The following is a 22,124-nucleotide window of genomic DNA, read 5'->3' as shown; positions in this document are numbered from 1 at the left end:
GGTATTGTTTTATTTTTATTATTTAATAGAATTTCCAATTTACATATACAATAGAATTTCCAATTTACATATACTTTGATCATATTCTTCTCCTCTCCCAAGTCCTCCAAGATCCTCATCCCTATCCCTAACTACACAACTTTTAAGTTCTTTCTCAAAACACCAAACAAAAATCTAATGCACCAACAAGATCCCCCAAAACCAAGACAACAAAATAAAACATTTTAAATGCCATATTCTATAGGTCTTTGAAGTATTAGTTATCTATCTAAAATACACCTTTTTTAACCTTAAAAACATATCTAATGTGACTACAAGTTTGATTATTATAGATTAACTACTAATGTCAATTCTTATTTATATATTGCACTTTTAAATGAGCTGCATAAGTACAATACCCCAAACAAGAGCAGAAACATATATACAGTGAAAGAAATATAAATGTATTCCAATTAAAAGTATGAAAATAATAGTTGTCTTTTTTCCCTATATTCCTATATTTCCCTAAATGATAACAAACATCAATAACCTACCAAGTAACCAAAGACCACCCACTCCACCTCTTGGGAATTTTGGGCATCATCTTCTCTAGACAGCTTCATGTTGTCTGTGGGTAAAAGCATCTTCAGGGATCCCTAAGAAAATTGAGAAAATGGCCAAGTCCTGGGAAGACCAGCTATAACCTCCGTTGATGTGTATTACCTGTCAAGATTCGGGAGATCTCCCTTGATCAAACCTGATCCATATTGCTGTGGATATTGCTCTTTATAAATAAACACTGATTGGCCAGTAGCCAGACAGGAAGTATAGGCGGAACTAACAGAGAGGAGAATTGAGAAAACAGGAAGGCAGAGGGAAGACTGGAGCCACTGCCAGGACAAGGAAGATGTAAGGTACCAGTAAGCCACAAGCCATGTGCCAAAGTATAGATTAATAGAAATGAGCTGAATATAAGAGTAAGAGCTAGACAATGATAGGCCTGAGCTAAGGGCCAAGTAGTTTAAATAATATAAGTGTCTGTGTGTTTATTTTATAAGTGGGCTATCGGACTGCCGGGGCTTGGCAGGACCAGGAGAGAAAACTCTCCAACTTCAAATGGCACCCAACGTGGGGCACGAACCCACGACCCTGGGATTAAGAGTCCCATGCTCTACCAACTGAGCTAGTCAGGCTGGCGTGAGCCCTCTGGTGTGGGACAGAAAAAAAATATTTTTATTTAAAACAGTTTGATTATAAATACAATCTCTTTCTAAAGAAGAAAAGGGGATATGATATAGATATGATAGCATAAAAGGATAAATTGCTGAACCTATTTTAAAGAACAATTTGTTTAAAATGTTTTACATTGGTATAGATTTTAGTTTATTGATACAAATTTAAAGTTAATTTTGTTATACTGTGTGTATATTTCTACTCTTGTTTAAGGTATTATGTTTGTACAACTCATTTAAAATTGTAAGGGATAATTAAGAAATAGATTAATAATTAGTCATCTATGATAATCATAGTTGTAGCCATGTTAGTTAAGTCTTCTAGGTATACATAGATATATTTCATATAGATAAGTAATCTTCAAATACTTCAAAGACTTACAGAATATGGCATTTATAATGTTTTAAAAATTTAGACTTTCTGGACAGTGAGACATGTCTGCTCCTGGCAGCACTGATTTACTTCAGAAAGGAGAATGGGCATCGAAGACACTCCATATGGAGTTTATCTTCACCTTGGCAAAATAGCCATTTGGGCAAGAAACTGTTCTTGCCTGGACTGCTTGATCGACTGGACATGCAGGGCCCATAAGAAGGTGACCACTGAATTTTGCTTGGCAAAATGGTCCTTCAGGTTCCTGCTTTGCAGAGGAAACTGACAGACATTCTACAGGACACTGAAAATAAAATGACTGAGAGACTCTAGAACTGTGGGCTGAAGACAGATGCCCCAATTTTACAAGAGAACTTTAGATAACTGTCCAGGCTGCCAGCTGTCTCTGTCTACCCTGCAAGACTCCCAAAAGTTGCTTGCATCCTTCTCCCATTTCTCAGGTAGTATTATATCCTTCTGAGGTCTTTGATGTGATTGAAGAGTAGATAGTTATAATTTCCTCAGTTATGATAAAGGATGGGTTAGATATGAAACCTTAGACTCACAAATATAAGATAGATAGGATATCTTCTTTAATATTGTAACTGTAATTCTTGCTTGACAATTGTTTTGTTATATATAATTTTACTATGTTAAAGTTAAAAACTTCATTTAAAAAAAAAAGAAAAGGGGAAGTGCTGTGGATATCACTCTGTATAAATAAACACTGATTGGCCAGTAGCCATACAGGAAGTATAGGCGGGACTAACAGAGAGGAGAATTGAGGGAACAGGAAGGCAGAGGGGAGACTGGAGCCGCCACCAGGACAAGAAAGATGTAAGGTACCAGTAAGCCACGAGCCACGTGGCAAAGTATAGATTAATAGTAATGGGCTGAATATAAGAGTAAGAGCTAGACAATGATAGGCCTGAGCTAATGGCCAAGCAGTTTAAATAATATAAGTGTCTGTGTGTTTATTTTATAAGTGAGCTGTTGGACTGCCAGGGCTTGGCAGGACCAGGAGAGAAAACTCTCCAGGTACACCATATTAACCTGGAAGGAATCCACAAGGTCTTATTTCCTGGGGAAACAAAAGCAAAACCACTTCTTCAAAAGCAATACATTTCTTTATTTCCATTTTAAAGTTAAGGCACTCTTGCAATATCTAGGCTGGTTTGTTTCAGTTGTCCCTCATTCAATCCCATGTCTCTCAACAGCTCCTGTTTGCTTATCAGCAATCAAAAATTCAAAATCAACACAGTAACATACAGGATTTAGATTCCCTATGTATTTCCCATCTTATGTGGCTTTTTTCTTTTATATTATTTTTAACACTCTCTTTAACAACTTTATTATTTTTTTAGATTACTCTTTTTTAAAAAGATTTATTTATTTATCATGAATACAGTGTTCTGCCTGCATGTGTGTCTGCAGGCCAGAAGAGGGTGTTGGATCTCATTATGGATGGTTTTAAGCCACTATGTGGTTGCTGGGAATTAACCTGGGTCCTTTGGAAGAGCAGCCTCTGCTCTTAACCTCTAAGCCATCTCTCCAGCCGCCACAACTTTATTATTTTTAAACTATTTCTTTCTTTCTATGACTGTCTCTATCCTTTTTATTTCTTTCTTAAGCCTATGCACATTGTAAAACACATTGGAACCTGTTTACAGGATTTTTCCATCTGAACTTGTTCATTTAGCTTTTTTCAACCTAATGAGCCTTTAAACTGCTAAGCAGTGTGGACCTCCACGTGTGGCTTTGGCTGCTGGCTGCTCCCACTTTTCTGGTCAGGAAAGCCAAGCGTTAAGTTCCAGGCCAGTTTGGAGGTTCAATTTGGTTGAACTGCATTCAACCTTCCTAGCTGTGAAAGCTCATGCTTGCACCACTGCAGGTGTTTTGTTTTGTTTTGTTTTACTTAGCTTTTTAAGTGTACCCTCTGCTCAAGAGCTTGCTGTCAGGCAGAAACTCTTAAAGGTGCCATGTCCAGTTTTGTTTTGTTCACCTTTCTAGGCTCTAAGTGGGTATTTGAGTCTCATGTTGGAATACCAAAATATAGTTGTTGTTGTTGTTTTTTAACTCTTTGGGGGCCCACCACCAAGATCCCAATAAATTCACTGAGATTTATTCTTTCTTATGAATGTCTGGTTTTAACTTGGCTGGTTTCTTAAATTATTCTATCTTTTGCTTCTGGGCTCTTACCTTTTCCATGTTATATTTCATTCTTGCCTTCTTACTCTGTTGCTGGCTGTGTGGCTGGCCCCTGGCATCCTCTGTAGTTGAAAGTTTTCTCTGGTCCTGCTCAGTCCTGTAGTCCCATGGCTGCTTATAAAATAATCATTCAGAGGCTTATATTAATTACCAATTGTATGGCCTATGGCAGGCTTCTCGCTAGCTAGCTCTTATAACTTAACTCATTTCTATTAATCTATAAGTTGCCATGTGGCTGTGGCATTACTGATCTACTGACATCTTGCCGCTCCTTTGGTGGTGGCTGGCGTCTCTCCATCCTCTTTCTTTTCTCCACATTTCTGCTTAGATTTCCCACCTGCCTCTAAGCTGCCCTGCCATAGGCCAATGCAGCTTTATTTATCAACCAATCAGAGCAACACATATTTACAGCATACAGAAAGATATCCCACGGCACTTCCCCTTTTCTGTCTAATCAAAAAAAATAGTTTTTAACTCTAACAGAGTAAAATTACATATAATAGAACAGTTATCAAGCAGGAATAACAGTTATAATATCTAGTCTATTTATATTTGGCAAAATTAAAGAAAATATTCTATCTATCCTATATTTGTAAGTCTAAGGTTTCATATTTAATTTACTTTTATCACAACCAAGGAAAATTATAACTATTTAGTCTTCAACTACATCAAAGACCTCAGCAGGATATAATATTATCTAAGTAAACAGGAAGTACATTGCAAGCAACTTCCATAATTCTAGAAATGACAGAGACAGCTGGTTACCTAGACGGTCATCCAAAATTCCTCTGCAACACTGGGGCAACCATCTTCAGCCTATAGGCTTAGAGTTTTTATGTCGCTTTTCCTTGTATCCTGCCATCTTATTTCCTCTCTCTGCTCAGCTACATTACTTCCTCTTTCTTCCCATCTCCATTACTTCCTGTATGTCTGTACAGACCTCCAAACCCCTATGGCTAACTAGTACTGGGATTAAAGGCATGTGCCACCATGCCTGGCTCTATTCCCAGTGTGGCCTTGAACTCATAGAGATCCTGATGAATCTCTGCCTCCCAAATGCTAAGATTAAAGGTATGTGCTACTACTGCCTGACCTCTATGCTTAATATAGTGGCTGGTTCTGTCTTCTGATCCTCAGGCAAGCTTTATTTGTTAGAGCACAAATACAATATCACCACAGTCCTCTCTCCTTCTCCTTTCTTCTCTCTCTTCTTCTATTTATTCTGTCTGCCAGCCCCACCTATCCTCTTTTCTGCCTTGCTATTGGCCTTTCAGCTCTTTATTAGACCATCAGGTGCTTTAGACAGGCAAAGTAACACAGCTTCACAGAGTTAAACAAATGCAACATAAAAGAATGTAACACATCTTTGTATTATTAAACATTCCACAGCGTAAATGAATGTAACACATCTTAAAATAACATTCAACAAATATGAGTATAATTTCTCCAAAATGTGGCATGATATGGAAAACATATCATATTTGGGGGTAAATTTTGGAATCCCATCCTCAATATACCATCTAGCTATGTGAAATGAGAAAGGTCCAATTTCCTTGGATCCTTGCTTTCTTTAGCCATACAATAGACATAATAAAACCTACCTTATAGAATTATTAGAAACATTGCACACAATGAGTTAACTTAGGGAGGCATTTTCTCAACTGAGTTCCTCTCCTTTCAGGTAACTCTAGGTTAGGTCAAGTTGATATAAAACTAGCCAGCACAAATACCATGAACTTTAAAGTCAGATACATCTGGATTTTGAATTGTGTCTTGTTTTTTCATCTATTTAGCCTAATGATATGAGCCTTCCATTCCCTTCTCTGCTGAAGTTGGAATAATAATCTGGACCTCTCAGAGTTCTTGCAGAGATTAAAGGAAATCATGCATACAAAGCATTTCATACAACAATTAGTACAAAGTAATTATTCAATAAATGTTAGTTATGATATATATTTACAGCTGAAATAAAAACTCCCTTGCTAACCATGTTACATGGGGACATTTTGAGAGATTGTCGCTGTTATTGTTCCTTTCGGTGACTCCTCTGTGATCAAAATACATGCAAGATAACACATATATTAGATCTTATATTTAAAAAAAATCATTGCAAAATAGTAACAATTACAACTTAATTTAGCATTCTGTAACTTGCAATCTGGATCTTTTTAACTTTCACAGACAGATTGCAAAGCTGTGGCTTCTGATTTGGTTTGACAAAACACAAGCTCAGTAAACCACTGATTCATGCTAAGAATGGAAGGTAGCACCCTACCAGAACCAGAAGAGCTAAGGCACCTGTACAAAATTTAGAGGACAAAAGAATTACCCCATTGCCTTATTCACATTCCCCTCACAGAAATAGAAATTGGCAAAAATGATATGAATAAAAACAACAAAGAATCCTACTGTCATTTTCCTCAATGTCTGCAAAATCCAGCTTCGCTGTTTTCATCATTCACATAGAAGCTTCAATCTGGAACTTTCCAGGGTACTTGTCACAAATTCCAACTCTCACATACCGGTTGGTTTCAAATACTGAGAGGAGATCCCTGACACAAGATGCTGTAGGTGGCAGAAAATTAGTCTGTGAAGAAAATAACATTTCAGGAAATAAAGTGGTTTTGGTAAAAGGTACTTCCTTTTTCTTATTGATGGGATTAATTCTTTCAATTTATTTAACAAGTTACTGGGTGTTTATCATTGTGATAGATGCTCAAAACATAGACATGCCTAAAACATAAGCTATGCCCTCAAGGAATGCAAAGTTAACAAGAAAAAGATTATAACATCATAGGTGATAATCTAGTGAGAAAAATACCATAAGAAATACATAGAATGTGTTGTAGGATACACAATTCAGTCTAATGTGAAAAGGGGTTTGGAGGATCAAGAAATACGAGAAAAATATTTGAGCACATATATGCAGACCACCCACTGGATTCTGTTTCCAAGACCCACTCTGTTGCTCAAACCCATGAATCTGTTAATTCTCCTCATGGCCAGCCCTCCCTTGATACCCCAGCATAGGCAAAACCCACACCAGTTGGAAGAACAGATGGGTAAACGCCAGTGTAAGAATACATTCAACAACAGAAAGGGAAACATGGCACCACCAGAGCCCAGTGATCCTACAGCAGCAAGACCTGAACATTCAAACGCAGCTGAAACACAAGAAAATAATCTTAAAAATAACTTTATGAAGATGACAGAGGCCCTTAAAGAGGAAATGAAAAATTCCTTTAAGAAATCAAGGAAAAGGCAAAAAAAAAAATGGAATAAATCAACAAATCCCTTAAAGAAAGCGAAGAAATTCAAGAAAAAAAAAAAAACGATCAAACAGGCGAAGGAAATACTTCGAGACTTGAAAATTGAAACTGAAGCAATAAAGAAAACACAAACTGAGGGAATTCTGCAAATGGAAAATTTGGGGAAGTGAAGAGTAACTGCAGATGCAAGCATCTCCAGAATACAAGAAATGAATACAAGAGAGGATCTTAGGCAGTGAAGATACCATAAAGGAAATAGATTCATTAGTGAAAGAAAATGTTAAATCCAATAAATTCCTAACACAAATCATCAAGGAAATCTGGGACACCATGAAAAGATCAAATATAAGAATAATAGGAATGGAAGAAGAACTCCAGCTCAAAGGCACAGAAAACATATAAGAAAACTTTCCCAACATCAAACATACAGAATACAGAAAGAATATTAAGAGCTGCAAAGAAAAAAGCCCAAGTAACACATAAAGACAGACCTATCAGAATTATACCCAACTTCTCAATAGAGACTCTAAAAGCCAGAAGGTCCTGGACAGACATTTTGCAGACACTGAGACCACAGATGCCAGCTTAGACTACTATACCCAGCAAAACTTTCAATAATGATAGATGGAGAAAACAAGGTATTTTATAACAAAACCAGATTTAAACAATACCTAGCCACAAATCTAGCCATACAGAAAGTAGTAGAAGGAAAACTCCAACCCAAGGAAGTTACCTACACCCACAAAAACACAGGCAGTAGATAATCTCACACCAGCAAAACCCAAAGAAAGGAAACATATACATACACTACCACCACCACCAAAACCAAAAAATAACAGAAATTGACAATCACTGGTCATTAATAGCTCTTCATATCAATGAACTCAATTCGCCTATAAAAAGATACATAATGGATATGAAAACAGGATCCATCCTTCTGCTGCATACAAGAAATATACATCAACCTCAAAGACAGGCTTTACCTCAGTATGGTGATATTGTGTTCCCCAATGTATTGTGCACCTTAATAAACTTATCTGGGGTCAGAGGACAGAACAGCCATTAGGTAAACATAAGAGGCCAGAAAATGGTGGCACATACACCTTTAATCATAGTATTCTGGAGGCAGAGAGAGGTCCATCCGGATCTCTGTGAGTTCAAAGCCACACTGGAAACAGCCAGGCATTGTGACACATGCCTTTAATCCCAGGAAGTGATGGCAGGATGCAGAAAGGTATATAAGGTGTGAGGACCAGGAATTAGAGCCTGGTTAAGCTTTTAGGCTTTTGATCAGCAGTTCAGCTGAGACCCATTCTGGATGAGGACTCAGAGGCTTCCAGTTTGAGGAAACAGGATCAGCTAAGAAGTTGTCAAGGTAAAGTTAGCTGTGGCCTGTTCTGTCTCTCTGATCTTTCAGCGTTCACCCCAATACCTGGTTCTGGGTTTGTTTTTATTTATAAGACCTTTTAAGATTCATGCTACACCTCAGAGTAAAGGGTTGGGAAAAGATTTTCCAGTAAAATGGAACTAAGAAGCAAGCTAGTGTAGCTAGACTTCAAACTAAAGCTAATCAAAAGAGATGGAGAAGGACATTTCATATTCATCACAGGAAAAATCCATCAAGATGAAGTCTCAATTCTGACCATTTATGCCCCAAGTACAATGGCACCCACTGCTGTGGAGATTTGTATGTTTGTACACTGTGAAGATTTGTCACTGTGATTGGTTTAATAAACAAGCTGACTGGTCAATAGCTGAACAGGAAGAAGTTAGGCATGAGAACCAGACTAAGAGAATACTGGAAGAGAAGGCAGAGACTGGAGTTGCAAGCAGATGAGAGAGAAGCAAGATGGGCATGTTGTACTGAGAAAAGGTACCAAGTCACGTGGCAAATCATAGATAATATAGGTTAATATAAATGTAAGAGTTAGCTAGTAACAAGCCTGAGCTATTGGTTGAGCATTTGTAATTAATATTAAGCCTCTGGGTGATTGAGTACAGCTGTAGGACAGGAAAACTCTGCTTACAACCCTCGTTTGTAAAAGAAACATTACTAAAGCTTAAGTCACACATCAAATCCCATACACTAGTAGTGGTAGACTTCAAAACTACACTCTCACCAATGGACAGGTCTGTCAGACAGAAACTTAACAGAGAAGTAAGGGAATAAGCAGATGTTATTACTCAAATGAACTTAACAGACATCTATAGAACATTTCACCCAAACACAAAAGAATATACCTTCTTCTCAGCACCTCATGGAACCTTTTCTAAAACTAACAACATACTTGGTCACAAAAGCAAATCTCAATAGACACAAAAAAAACTTGAATAACCCCCAGTGTCTTATCAGAATTCAACAACAACACAAATTACATGGAAACTGAATAATGCTCAACTGACTCACCATTGGGGTCAAAGAAGAAATAAAGAAATTAAAGACTTCCTAGAATTCAATGAAAATGAATGCATAACACACCCAAACTTATGGGACATTTTGAAAGCAGTGTTAAGAGAAAGTTCATAACACTAAATGCCCACATAAAGAAGTTGGAGAAATCCCACACTAGTAACTTAACAGCACATCTGAAAGCTCTAGAACAAAAACAAACAAACTCACCCAGGAGGAATAGACACCAGGAAATAATCAAACTCAGGGCTAAAATCAATAAAATAGAAACAAAGAGTATACAAAAAAAATCAATTAAACAAAGAGTTGGTTCTTTCAGAAAATCAACAAGATAGACAAACCCATATCCAAACTAACTAAAAGGCAGAGAGAGAGTATCCAAATTAACAAAATCAGAAACTAAAAGAGGGACATAACAGACACGGAGGAAATCCAGAGAATCATTAGGTCATACTTAAAAAAGCTATACTCCACAAAGTTGGAAAATGTAAAAGAAATGGACAATTTTCTGGACTGGTAACACATATCAAATTAAATCAAGACCAGATAAACAATCTGAATAGACCTATAACTCCTAAGGAAATAGAAGCAGTCATTAAGTCTCCCAACTAAAAAAAAAGCCTAGGGCCAGATGGTTTCAGTGCAAAATTCTACCAGAATTTCCAAGAAGAGCTAATTCCAATACTCCTCAAATTGTTCCACACAGAGGAGCATTACCAAACAGAAGGAACATTACCAAACTCTTTTTATGAGGCTATAGTTACCCTGATACCCAAATCACACAAAGATGCAACAAAGAAAGAGAATTACAGACCAATCTCCCTCATGAACTGTAGCTAGAGCTTTCCTGCCTTGCCCATAGTCAGGACAAATCTTTGTCACCCACCAGTCCCACAGCCGCTCAGACCCAACCAAGTAAACACAGAGACTTATATTGCTTACAAACTGTATGGCCGTGGCAGGCTTCTTGCTAACTGTTCTTATAGCTTAAATTAATCCATTTCCATAAATCTATACCTTGACACGTGGCTCGTGGCTTACCAGCATTTTCACATGCTTCTACTCTTGGCGGGCAGCTGGCAGTCACTTCTTCTGTCTTCCTGTTCTTTTATTTCTCCTCTCTGTTAGTCCCGCCTATACTTCCTGCCTAGCCATGGCCCAGTCAGTGTTTTATTTATTGACCAATCAGAGCAACTTGACATACAGACCATCCCACATCACAGCAGGGTAGTGACTTCATTCTTACTTTATATAGATCAACACTCTGCTGGCCTTGGTGGTCTCCCCCAAGAAACAACAACAAAATTACAAGAATCACAATCACTGGCCATTGATATCTCTCAACATCAATGGCCTCAATTCCCCACTTAAAGACACAGAATAACAGAATGGATGTAAAAACAGGATCCATCCTTTGGCTGCATCCAAGAAATACAACTTGGGAGTGCAAACTCATATAACCACTATAGAAATCAGTGCAGCAGTTCCTCAGGAAGATGGGAATCAATTTACTTCAAGATCAAGCTACACTACTCTTCAGTATACATCCCAAGAATACTTCATCTTACCACAAGGACACTTGCTTAACCATGTTCATTGCTGTTTTATTCACAATAGCCAGAAGTTTGAAAAAACCTATCTGTCCCTCAACAGAATAATGGTTAAAGAAAATGCAATATATCTAGATAATGGACTATTACTCAGATATTAAAAATGACATCATGAAACTTGTAGGCAATGGATGAAACTAGAAAAAATCACCCTGGGTGATGTATCCTAGACTCAGAAAGATGAGTATGTTATGTATTTGCTTCTATGTAGATATTAGCTATAAAGGCAATGATAACCAAGCTACAGTCCACAGAATTACAAAGGGTAGGTATAGAGTAAGGAACTAGAGGAAATAGATCTCATTAGGAAAGGGAAATAAAATAGATATTATGCATATATGGTGAGGGGGCTGGAATGAGAGGATCAATTGGGAAGGAGGAGAGGGGATTATGGGAGGGATTACAGGGAGGGACAGTTAAAATAAAGGGACATTTAAGAAGTAGTATGGAAATCTAATATAGTAGAAAGTTACCAAAATATATACATATTATAAAGGCAATCTAAATGAAATAGCCAAATAATGGGGGAGACGGACTCCCAACTAGGTATATCCTGTCACCAAATGAAGCTTCCAGTACAAGGATTGGGTTACATCTAATCAAATGGGCCCCATGGGAACTCATGTAGCAGTAGAATCACTCCTAATCACATTCTGCTGTACTCATAGATCACTGCTGTGCTTGGACATCATCAGAGAAACTGTAGATAGTAACAAACACAGAGATCCACAGCCAGACAATGTGCAGAGAATTAGTGAGACCTTGGAACACTCAGCTCTAAACCTAGTATCTCCATTAAATCCCTCCCTCCGGGGCTCAGAGAACCATGCAAAGGAGGAGATTGAAGGATGATAAGAGCCAAAGAGGATGGAGAATACCCAGGAAACAAGGCCTAAACATAGCAGGACCAACGTACACATGAACTCAGAGACAAGAGAAGCATGCACAGGGCCTGCAAAGGTCTGCACCAGATGCAGTCCCAGAGCTCAGAGAAAAAGAGAACACAAACCCCTATCCCTAACCCAGAAGCTATTTCTAATCAATAACTACTCAAAAATGAAAAATGAGTTTTCTCCAACAGAGTCTCACTGGGGATACAAACCACTCTTAAGTCCAGGCCCATGCCCAGCAGTAGATGGTCAACACAAAATGAACTCAATGGCATCTTTGGAGATCCTCTGCATCATATACTGTTGTGCCAGAGATTAAAATTTTTTTAATCTTATGGTCCTTTGCATATTATATATATTATGGCTTCTGGTTTTGGTATTTCTATGAGATTCCTGTGGGTGTTAACATGTGTGTCTCTGCATCTATATGTGTTTCTTATTCTTTTTCTCTAGTTCTTTTTTTTCTGTTTTGTCATATTCAGGTTTGTTTTATCTTATTTAATTTGATTTTATTATCATTCTGTTTCTTTTCTAAGGAAAGAAGGGTGAGAATTCAGATGGGAGGAGAGGTGGGGAGGAACTGAGGAGTTGGGGGAGGAGAAACTGTAATCAAATTTGTTGTATGAAAAAGATCTATTTTCAATAAAAGAAAAATAGAAAAAAAAATCAGAGACTACTCAAACAACCTAATGATGCACCTCAAATTTTTAGAAAAGTAAAAATAAACCAAATCAAAATAAAGAAAAATAAATGGTACAGGTCAGAAACTAAGAAAACTAACTTAGAAACTAAGGAAGTGCAGAGAATCATTAAGGAATAATTTGAAAATGGATATTCCAACAATTTAGAAAACTAGAAAAGATAAATTCCTAGACACACTGACTTATTAAAACCCAAACAAGAGCTAATAAACAACTTGAAAACATCTATAATGAGTATAAAAATTCAATTCTGCCAACAAAAAAAAAATTCCCAGGATTCACTCGGATTCTATTAGACCTTAAAAGAAGAATTAATATACATGCTCTTCAAATTATTTTTTATTTTTTATTTATGTGTACATGTGTAAACCTGCTTTATGTACATGTGCTATATGTCCGCAAATATCTGCAGAAACTAGAAGATGGGGTCAGATCCTTTGGGACTAGAGTTAGCATACAGATGTGAGCTAGAAGATGTGGGTGTTAGGAACCAAAAAGGGTCCTCTACAAGAACAGCAAGAGCCATTAACCATTGAGCCATCTCTCTGGTCACATCTTCAAACCATTTTACAAAATACTGTAGAATAAGTTTGATAGTGTTACTTTTCTTTATGTCAGTATTATCTTGTTATCAGCTTTTGATACTAAGTAAAAGACCAATTTCCCTCATGGAAATAGATGTAAAATTTCTCAATAAAATACTTTTAACCTGAAGTGAGCAACACACTAATAAAAAACAATTAACCTGTGGTGCCCAGATTAGGACCCCCAAAGAAACCACCGCAGACCAAAGATGTCCAGACTGAAATAGCAAGGTTTATTTCTTGGCGCAATACAAGCTAGCAGGGAGCCCTGGTCTGCAGCACCCAGCTAATCGAGGCATGGAGGAGAGTTCCTCTTTTTTGGGGAGGTTAGCTTTTGAAGGCAAAAACCACCAAATTCTTCAGGGAGGAGGGGGTTAGTACTGGTCCATCCTTGATTGGTCCAGTTTTCCTGAGCTTGGACTTTATCTTATTTTTTTGCTCTGTCAGGAGTTTTACATCCCATCTCCAAAATTTGGTCATGTTATCTCAGGGGAGGGGGGCGTCTCGTGGTTAGTTACCACCAGACAGTCTGACTTTGTGCTTTTAGAACTTCTGACTTCACCCTGTCTGGGAATGGGGAACTGACTCGGTTCTGGCTATTTTAAGATGTCCCTTTCCTCAGCTCTCCGGCCCTTAGGGGCAACTGGGGTGGGGGTCTCTCATTCCCTCCTTCTCTTGGCCCTAGAGGGGCTCAAACATGGCCCCCTAACTTGTTCTAGTTCATGAGATTCCATGTCCTCACTTCGGGGTCTGCATATGACTCATACTCAGTGGTCCTGACTTGAGTATAACCCCATTGCACCATGAGTTGTATGGTGCCTAGTCTTTGTCTCATATACTGTAGTAGCTTGTTTATAACATAAGGTCCAAGCGTGATGGCCACCAAGAAAAGTATTAAGGGCCCTATGAGGGATGAGACCAGAGTAGTAAGCCGGGGGACTAGGCGTACCAGCTCTTGAACCAACTTTGGGTAGCTTTATGGTTTCTCTCTCTCTCTCTCTCTCTCTCTCTCTCTCTCTCTCTCTCTCTCTCTCTCTGTCTGACTCTCTCTCTCTCTCTCTCTCTCTCTCTCTCTCTCTCTCTCTCTCTCTCTCTCTCTCTCTCAAACTAAACCTTCCTTGACTTTTGCCATGGAATCTTTAACTATTCCTGAATGATCTGCATAAAAACAACATTCTTCCCCCAGGGCTACACATAGCCCTTTTTCCTTCAATAATAACAGGTCTAGTCCCCTCCTGTTTTGTAGGACTACTTCAGCTAGTGAGGACAGAGAGTCCTGTAGGTGGGTGATGGAGGTTTCTATTCTTTGAATATTTTTATCTATTGATATGCGGAGGTCCGCATAATAGTGTTGCTGGGTGACGAGGGAAGCCACCCCTGTCCCCAATCCTGCCATGCTAGTGCCCATTAAAATAGCCAGGGTAAGGGCTGTGACCGGCTCTCTTTTTTGTCTGAGGGCATACTGAGTGGCTTCACTAAGGCTAGACAGATCCTCTGTGGCATGAAAAACAACTCGTGGTACTAGGCATATGAGGACACAGAACCTTCCAATTTGTTTCAGCACAGTAACATGTATGTAGGGTGTTAGACCAGAGGAGCATGCCCATCAGGTGTTGTCTGCTGGGACCAGATACTCGGCTTGGTTGGCAATAGTCTTGGTATGATTACAAAGAGGCAGGAAGTGGTGGGGCACTGTTCCTATACATAGTCCCTGACCTGAGACTTGTTCAAGGGTCAGGGAAATATCTGAATGCCATCAGCAAGACCCTATAGCCTCCTTTTGTTCCTGCCACCAGGGCTGTCATTGGGGGGCAACACAGCCACTCCCTCATAATAGGGTGGCTTTGCACAATAGCATAGCCAACAGGAGGTGGTCAGCTCTGGTCTGGAGCTGTTCAAGAGTAAGAATGACTGTTGCAAGATTGTAAACAAGGGGTCTGGGGGCCCCCGAAGGTCTCAGTGGCCAATTTGAAAATTTGTCCAGTCTCAGGATTGGTCAGGGTCCAGGTCAGGCTCAAGGGATCAGTAGGATATTTGGTCACTCTCTAGGTTCCGTCCAGATGTTCCTCAGCTGCAGACACCATGGGTCAGGCGCGGGTATGGTGGATCCAAATGGAGATGCCGTCCACTTTGAGCCATTGGAGTGGTCAAGATGATGAGGTAGGGACCTTTCCACTGTGGCTCCATGGACTTGTGTTGATGCCTCCGGATCAGGACCCAGTCTCCAGGCTCAAAACTGTGAGGCTTAGGGGGAAGAGTACAGGGCTCGCAGTTGAGGCCAAATATTTTAAGATGTCCCTTTCCTCATCTCTCTGGGCCTTAGGGGGAACTGGGGTGGGGGTGGGGGTCTCTCAAACCATGATCAGATTGATTTATTTTGAGGAATGCAATAACAGTTAATATACAAAAATGAATAAATATTGCATAAATATAATCAGTGACAGAAATCACAAGACCATTTTAACACACTGTAAAAAGGCTACTGACAAACCTGAATGATCTAGATGATAAAAGCCCTGAGAAATTAGGAATAAAAGAAACATATCCTGCCGGGCAGTGGTGGCTCATGCCTTTGACTCCAGCACTCAGGTGGCAGAGGCAGGTGGATCTCTATGATTTTTTGAGACCAGCCTGGTCTACAGAGCGAGTAAAAAGACAGGCTCCAAAGCTACACAGGGAAACCCTGTCTCGAAATACCAAAAAGAAAGAAAGAAACAGCAAGAGAGAGAGAGAGAGAGAGAGAGAGAGAGAGAGAGAGAGAGAGAGAGAGAGAGAGAGAGAGAGAGAGAGAGAGAGAAGAGAAAGAGAGAAGAGAGAAGAGAGAGAAATATATAATGTTAGGCTAAGAAAGGAAAAAATGGGAAGCGTTTCCCCTATGAAAAGGGTGTCTATTTTCTCCATTCTTACTCAATATATTACTTGAAATTTTATCCAGAGAATTTAAACAAGAGAAAAGAAATATTAGGGATTGTGGTGATATATTGTTTATAATCTAAGAAATAAAACTTGCCTGAAGATCAAAGGACAGAATAAACCACTAGATTAAACATAGATGTCAGGCAGTGTAGCAGGAATCTTAAAAAGTTCTTATTCATAAAATCAAACCTGAGCCAGGTATTGGGGTGAACACTGGATGATCAGAGAAACAGAACAAGCCACAGCTAACCTCACCTTCCCAAATTCTCAGATGATCTTATTTCCTCAGAGTAGAAGCCTCTGTGTCCTCATATCTGAATGGCTCTCAGCTGAACTGTGCTGCTCAAAACCTAAAAGCTTAACCAGCCAAATGCTTAACCAGCCAAATTCTTCTAGTTTCTGGTCCTCACGCCTTATATACCTTTCTGCTTTCTACCATCACTCCCTGGGATTAAAGGCTCACTTTCTGGGATTAAAGGCGTGAGTCACCATGCTTGGCTGTATCCTTGAACACATGGATTTCTACCTCTTGAATGCTAGGATTAAAGGTGTGTGCTACCACTGCCTATCCTCTATGTTTAATATTGTGACTGTTCTGTTCTCTGACCCCAAATAAGTTTATTAGGGTGCAAGGTATTTTGGGGAACACAATACTACCACAAGGCCATGGTGGCACACACCTTTAATCATAGAACACAGGAGGCAGAGGCAGAGATCCATCAAGGCCACACTGGGCTACACGAGATTAATCTGGTCTAAAAGAGAAACAGAGCCAGGCAATGGTGACACACACCTTTAATCCTAGCACTTAGGATATCACAACTTTAATCCCAGCACTAGGAGGGTTGAGACAGGAAATTATATGGCTGGATAGAGAAAGGAATATAAGGTGGGAGGAGACAGGAACTCTCTCTCTTTCAGGCTGAGGAGTTGGTGAGATAAGAGGTGGTAGCTGTGGTTGCTCAGCTTCTCTGATCTTTCAGCTTTCACCCTGATATCTGGCTCTGGGTTTTCATTATAAGACCATTTAGCATTCATACAACAGGGGATACAAATAGGAAAGGAAAAAGTCAAATTATCCTTGTTTCCAAGTAATATTATCCTATACTTGTGACCATTCTGGCAGTTAATATTATCAACTTGACTTGACTTAGAATCAAACAGGAAACAAATTTCTGAGTATGTCTCTAAAGGAGCTTCTCAGGTTACTAGAGATAGATACAACAGCTTATTTTGGGTGACATTATTCCATGAACTGGAATTTTAAAAAAAAGTGAGCTAAGAACTAGCATTTATCTCTTTCTGTTTTCTTACTGTGGATCAAGGTTACTGGCTGCTTCACTGTCCTGTCCCTATGTCCTTACCATGATGGGCTGAACCTTTGAGCCATAAGCCAAAATAATCCCTTACTGTCTTAAGTTGCTTTGTTATTACAATAAGAAAAGTAAGTTTTATATACCTGAAGACTCCATTAAAATTACTGGATCTGATAATCAATTTTAGTCAGATAATACAAAATTTAGTAGCATTCCTAAATAATACTGAACATACTGAGAAAGAAATCAAGAAGAGAATTTCATTCCAAATAATATCCAAAAAGGGGAAGGGTTTCTATCTAGGAACAAAGGTAACCAAGGAGTTTTTAAAAAGGTTAAAAAGCTGAAGAAATTGAAGGAGATACTAGAAGAAAGATTCCCTATGAACACTGATTGGCAGAACTAATATTATAAAATGGTTAACTACCAAAGGTAATCTACAGAGTCAATGCAAGCCCCATTAAAAATTCCAGTTACATTTTTCACAGAAACAGAAACACAATGGTAAGATTTATTATGGAAGCACAAAAGACCCCAAATAGACAAAACTATTTTGAGCAGAAAGAGCTCATTGTACCCAATTTCAGATGATACTACAGAGCCATACTAACAAAAACAGAATGTTGCTAGAACCAAAACAGGCATGTAGACCAATGGAATAAAAATTAAGACACAATTAAATGCACATAACCACATGGTTTTCAACAAATACATCCAAACATATAATGGAGAAAAGGCAGCCTCAACAAATGGTACTGGGAAATTTGGATAGCCACATGTAGGAAAATGAAAATAAACAACTTATCTCTCATCCTGCATGAAAACTGATTCAAACCTGGATCAAGACCTTAAGACTTTGAAACTTTGAACTTTCTAGAAGAAAACAGGTGAAACACTTCAAGTTATAGGCATAGGCAAGGACTATCTGAAGAGCATTCTAATAGCCCAGGACAAAAGAGCATGGACAAATAGTTTCACAAGAATTCAGAAAGCTTATGCAGAGCAAATGAAACAACACAGTTAAGAAAAGTAAAGAAAAGCAAGAAAATGTTTAACATCTATACATCTGATTGTGGTTAATGTATATAATATATAAAAATCTCAGAATGTCAGACACCAAAATTGGCATCCAATCAACAAATGGGCAAATGAATTGGACAGTTCTCAAAGTAATTACAAATAGGTCTGAGAAAAATATTCACCATCTTCATCCATCAGCAAAATACAAATCACAGCTACACTGAGATACTAGAGAACATGGGGGCAATAACAAACACAAACTCAGTGCAAACAACTATAGAAATTAGCAAAGAGGTTCCTCAAAACACTGAAGATAGAAATACCATCTGGCAGAGCTGATGCTGAAGTTAGTATACAGCAGAAATACCTGCACATCCATGTTTATTATGGCACTATTTACAATTGCTAAGTGTTGAAGTTAGCCTAGACGTCCAACAAAAAATGCATTATCTATCTATCTATCTATCTATCTATCTATGATATATATATATATATATATATATATATATATATATATATAGAGAGAGAGAGAGAGAGAGAGAGTTATACAATGAAGTTTTATTCATCCATAAAGAAAAACAAAACTGTAGGCTGAGGAGATGGCTCAGTGGATGAACTACTTGTTATACAAACATTAGAACTTAAATTCTGATCCCCAGCACCCATGGAAAAGGCGGAAGGTGGTAGCAGACCTCTGTAATCCCAGTGTTGAGGGCCTGAGACAGGGAAAAACCAGGGGCTCGATGGCCAGACAATGTACACAAAATCACCAGTTCCAGGTTCAATGAATGATCATGTCAAGAAATTGAAGAAGATATTAGAAGATGGAAAGATCACCCATGTTCATGGATAGGCAGGATTAATATAGTAAAAATGGCAATCTTACCAAGGGCAATCTACAGATTCAATGCAATCTCCATTAAAATCCAAACATAATCCTTTACAGACCTCGAAAGAACAATACTCAACTTCATATGGAAAAATTAAAAACCCAGGATAGCTAAAACAATCCTGTACAAAAAATGAACTTCTGGAGGTTATCACCATCCCTGATCTCAAGCTCTACTACAGAGCTATGGTAATAAAAACACCTTGGTATTGGTATAAAAACAGACATGTGAATCAATGAAATTGAATCGAAGACCCTGACATTAATCCACACAACTATGAACACCTGATTTTCAACAAAGAAGTCAAAATTATAAAATGAAATAAAAAAAGCATCTTAAACAAATGGTACTGGCATAATTAGATGTTGGCATGTAGAAGAAAGCAAATCAATCCATATCTATCACCCTGCACAAAACTCAAGTCCAAGTGGATCAAAGACCTCAACATAAGTCCAGATACACTGAACCTGACAGATGAGAAAGTGGGAAATAATCTCAAATGCACTGGCACAGGAGACAATTTCCTAAACAGAACATTAATAGCACCAGTACTAAGATTAACTGTAGCTGTAGTTTTTCTGTGTCCCATCTGGCCCATGGTCAAGACAAATCTCTCTCACCTGCCAGTCCTGCAGCCGCTTGGACCCAAGTAAACACACAGGGCTTACATTGCTTATAAACTGTATGGCTGTGGCAGGCTTCTTGATAGCTAGATCTTACATCTTAAATTAATCCATTTCTATAAATCTATACCTTGCCATGTGGCTCGTGGCTTACTGGTATCTGTACATCTTGCTTCTCGTGGCAGCAGCAGCTGGCAGCATCTCCTGACTCAGCCTTCCACTTCCCAGAATTCTCCTCTCTGCTTATCCCACCTATAATATTCTTCCTACCTGGATACTGGCCTATCAGCGTTTTATTTAGCAATCAATCAGAGCAACACATTCACAGCATACAGAAAGATATCCCCAGCAATTGACAATTAATAAATGGGACCTCATGAAACTGAAAAGTTTCTGTAAGGCAAAGGACACTGTCAATAAGACAAAATAGAAGCTTACAGAATGGGAACACATGTTCATGAACCCGACATCCAATAGAGGAACTCAAAAAGCAAACCAAATAATCCGATTAAAAAATGGGTTACAGATGTAAACAGAAATCTCAACAGAAGAATCTCAAATGGCTAAGAAACACTTGAGATGTTCAACATCCTTAGCTGTCAGGGAAATGCAAATCAAAATTACTCCGATTCCATTTTACACACAACAGAATGGCTAAGATCAAAAATACAAGTGACAGCTAATGCTGGAGAGGATGTGGAGCAAGGGAAACACTCCTCTATTGCTGGTGGGAATGCAAACTTGTACTGCCACTTTGGAAGTCAGTGTGGCTGTTTCTCAGAAAATTGGGAATCAACCTATGACAAGCCCCAGCCATACCACTCAGACTCTTTTACTGGCTTTTGGGACCCTACTCCTCATACTGGGTCGACTTGCCCAGCCTTAATACATGGGGAGGTAATAAGATAAAGGTCAATTATTGAATCTACTTTTTAAAAGGAACTACTTGATTTAAATAGGATAAGTAATGAAAATTTTTGTCTGAGTTTATCAAATGTCACTGGACTGGACATTGTTAACATATATAATGGAGCTTTTTGTCTGAATCTATCAAATGTTAATGGAAGAGACATCATTAATGTAATTCTTGACTACATATATTGTATACACTTATTGGATATAGGTCTTCTTGTATTAGTTATAACCTTTTTGAAATTTTAGACAAAAAAAGGGAAATGTGGTGATATTATGTTCCCCAAAATATTGTGCACCCTAATAAACTTATCTGGGGTCAGAGAACAGAACAGCCACTAGATAGACAAAGAGGCCAGAAAATGGTGGTGCACACCTTTAATCCCAGCGCTAGGGAGACAGAGCCAGGTGTATGTCTGTGAGTTTGATACCAGTCTGGTCTACAGGGGAAGTTCCAGGACAGCCAAGGCTACACTGAGAACTGAGAAACCATATCTCGAAAAATAAGAGAAAACAAAACAAAAATCTCAGAGGCTTCCAGTCTGAGGAAACAGGATCAGCTGAGGAACTGGTGAGGTGAGGTGGCTGTGGCTTGTTCTGCTTCTCTGATCTTCCAGCATTGACCCCAGTACCTGGCTCCAGGCTTGTTTTTATTAATAAGACCTTCTAAGATTCGTGCTACAGGGAGGTGCTTAGTCTTACTGCAAATTGATATGTCATGTTTGTTGATATACATGAAAGACATGATCTTTACTAAACAGAAATGTTGAAGGAGTGGATTTGGGGGTGGGAACAGAGTGGGGGTGGAGTGGGGGACTGAGAGAGGAAGTGAGAGAGGAGTGGGGGACTGAGAGAGGGAGGGGAAACTGGTCAGGATGTAAATTAAATAAATTTATTTTTAAAATATAGAAAAAAATTAAAGAAAAATATTTCTCTGAAAGAGGACACTGCATTTACTGAACTCTGTACATAAATTAATAGTTTTCCATTAAAATATGCTATGCAAAAAAAAGACCATGTCAAAAAAAAAAGGTCAGCATGGGAAAACAAACCTGTGGGTAAGGATCTCTGCTGCTAAGCATGATGACCTTGGTTTGATACCCAAAACCCACATCCTGCAAGTTGTCCTCCGCCTTCCACATATGCACTGTAACACATGTATGAATAAATAAATGTAATAAAAAATAAGGT

The 22,124-nt window shown here is 38.6% G+C and overlaps 1 protein-coding gene across 2 annotated transcripts in view; it reads right to left on the bottom strand.

Moving 5' to 3' along the window:
* The window catches only part of Vsig1 (V-set and immunoglobulin domain containing 1), a 168,819-nt gene that overhangs the window by 104,757 nt on the left and 41,938 nt on the right, over window positions 1-22,124 (bottom strand). For both annotated transcript variants that reach the window (XM_037198914.1, XM_037198915.1), the window contains 2 exons: window positions 6,202-6,379; window positions 3,784-3,903 (listed from right to left, as the gene is read on the bottom strand). The gene's annotated coding sequence lies outside the window, so the exon portion shown is untranslated. The remainder of the gene's footprint in view (window positions 1-3,783; window positions 3,904-6,201; window positions 6,380-22,124) is intronic.

The sequence above is a fragment of the Peromyscus leucopus genome, chromosome X, assembly GCF_004664715.2.
Source record: "Peromyscus leucopus breed LL Stock chromosome X, UCI_PerLeu_2.1, whole genome shotgun sequence".
Lineage (NCBI taxonomy): Eukaryota > Metazoa > Chordata > Mammalia > Rodentia > Cricetidae > Peromyscus > Peromyscus leucopus.
This window is presented reverse-complemented; position numbering and strand designations above follow the sequence as displayed.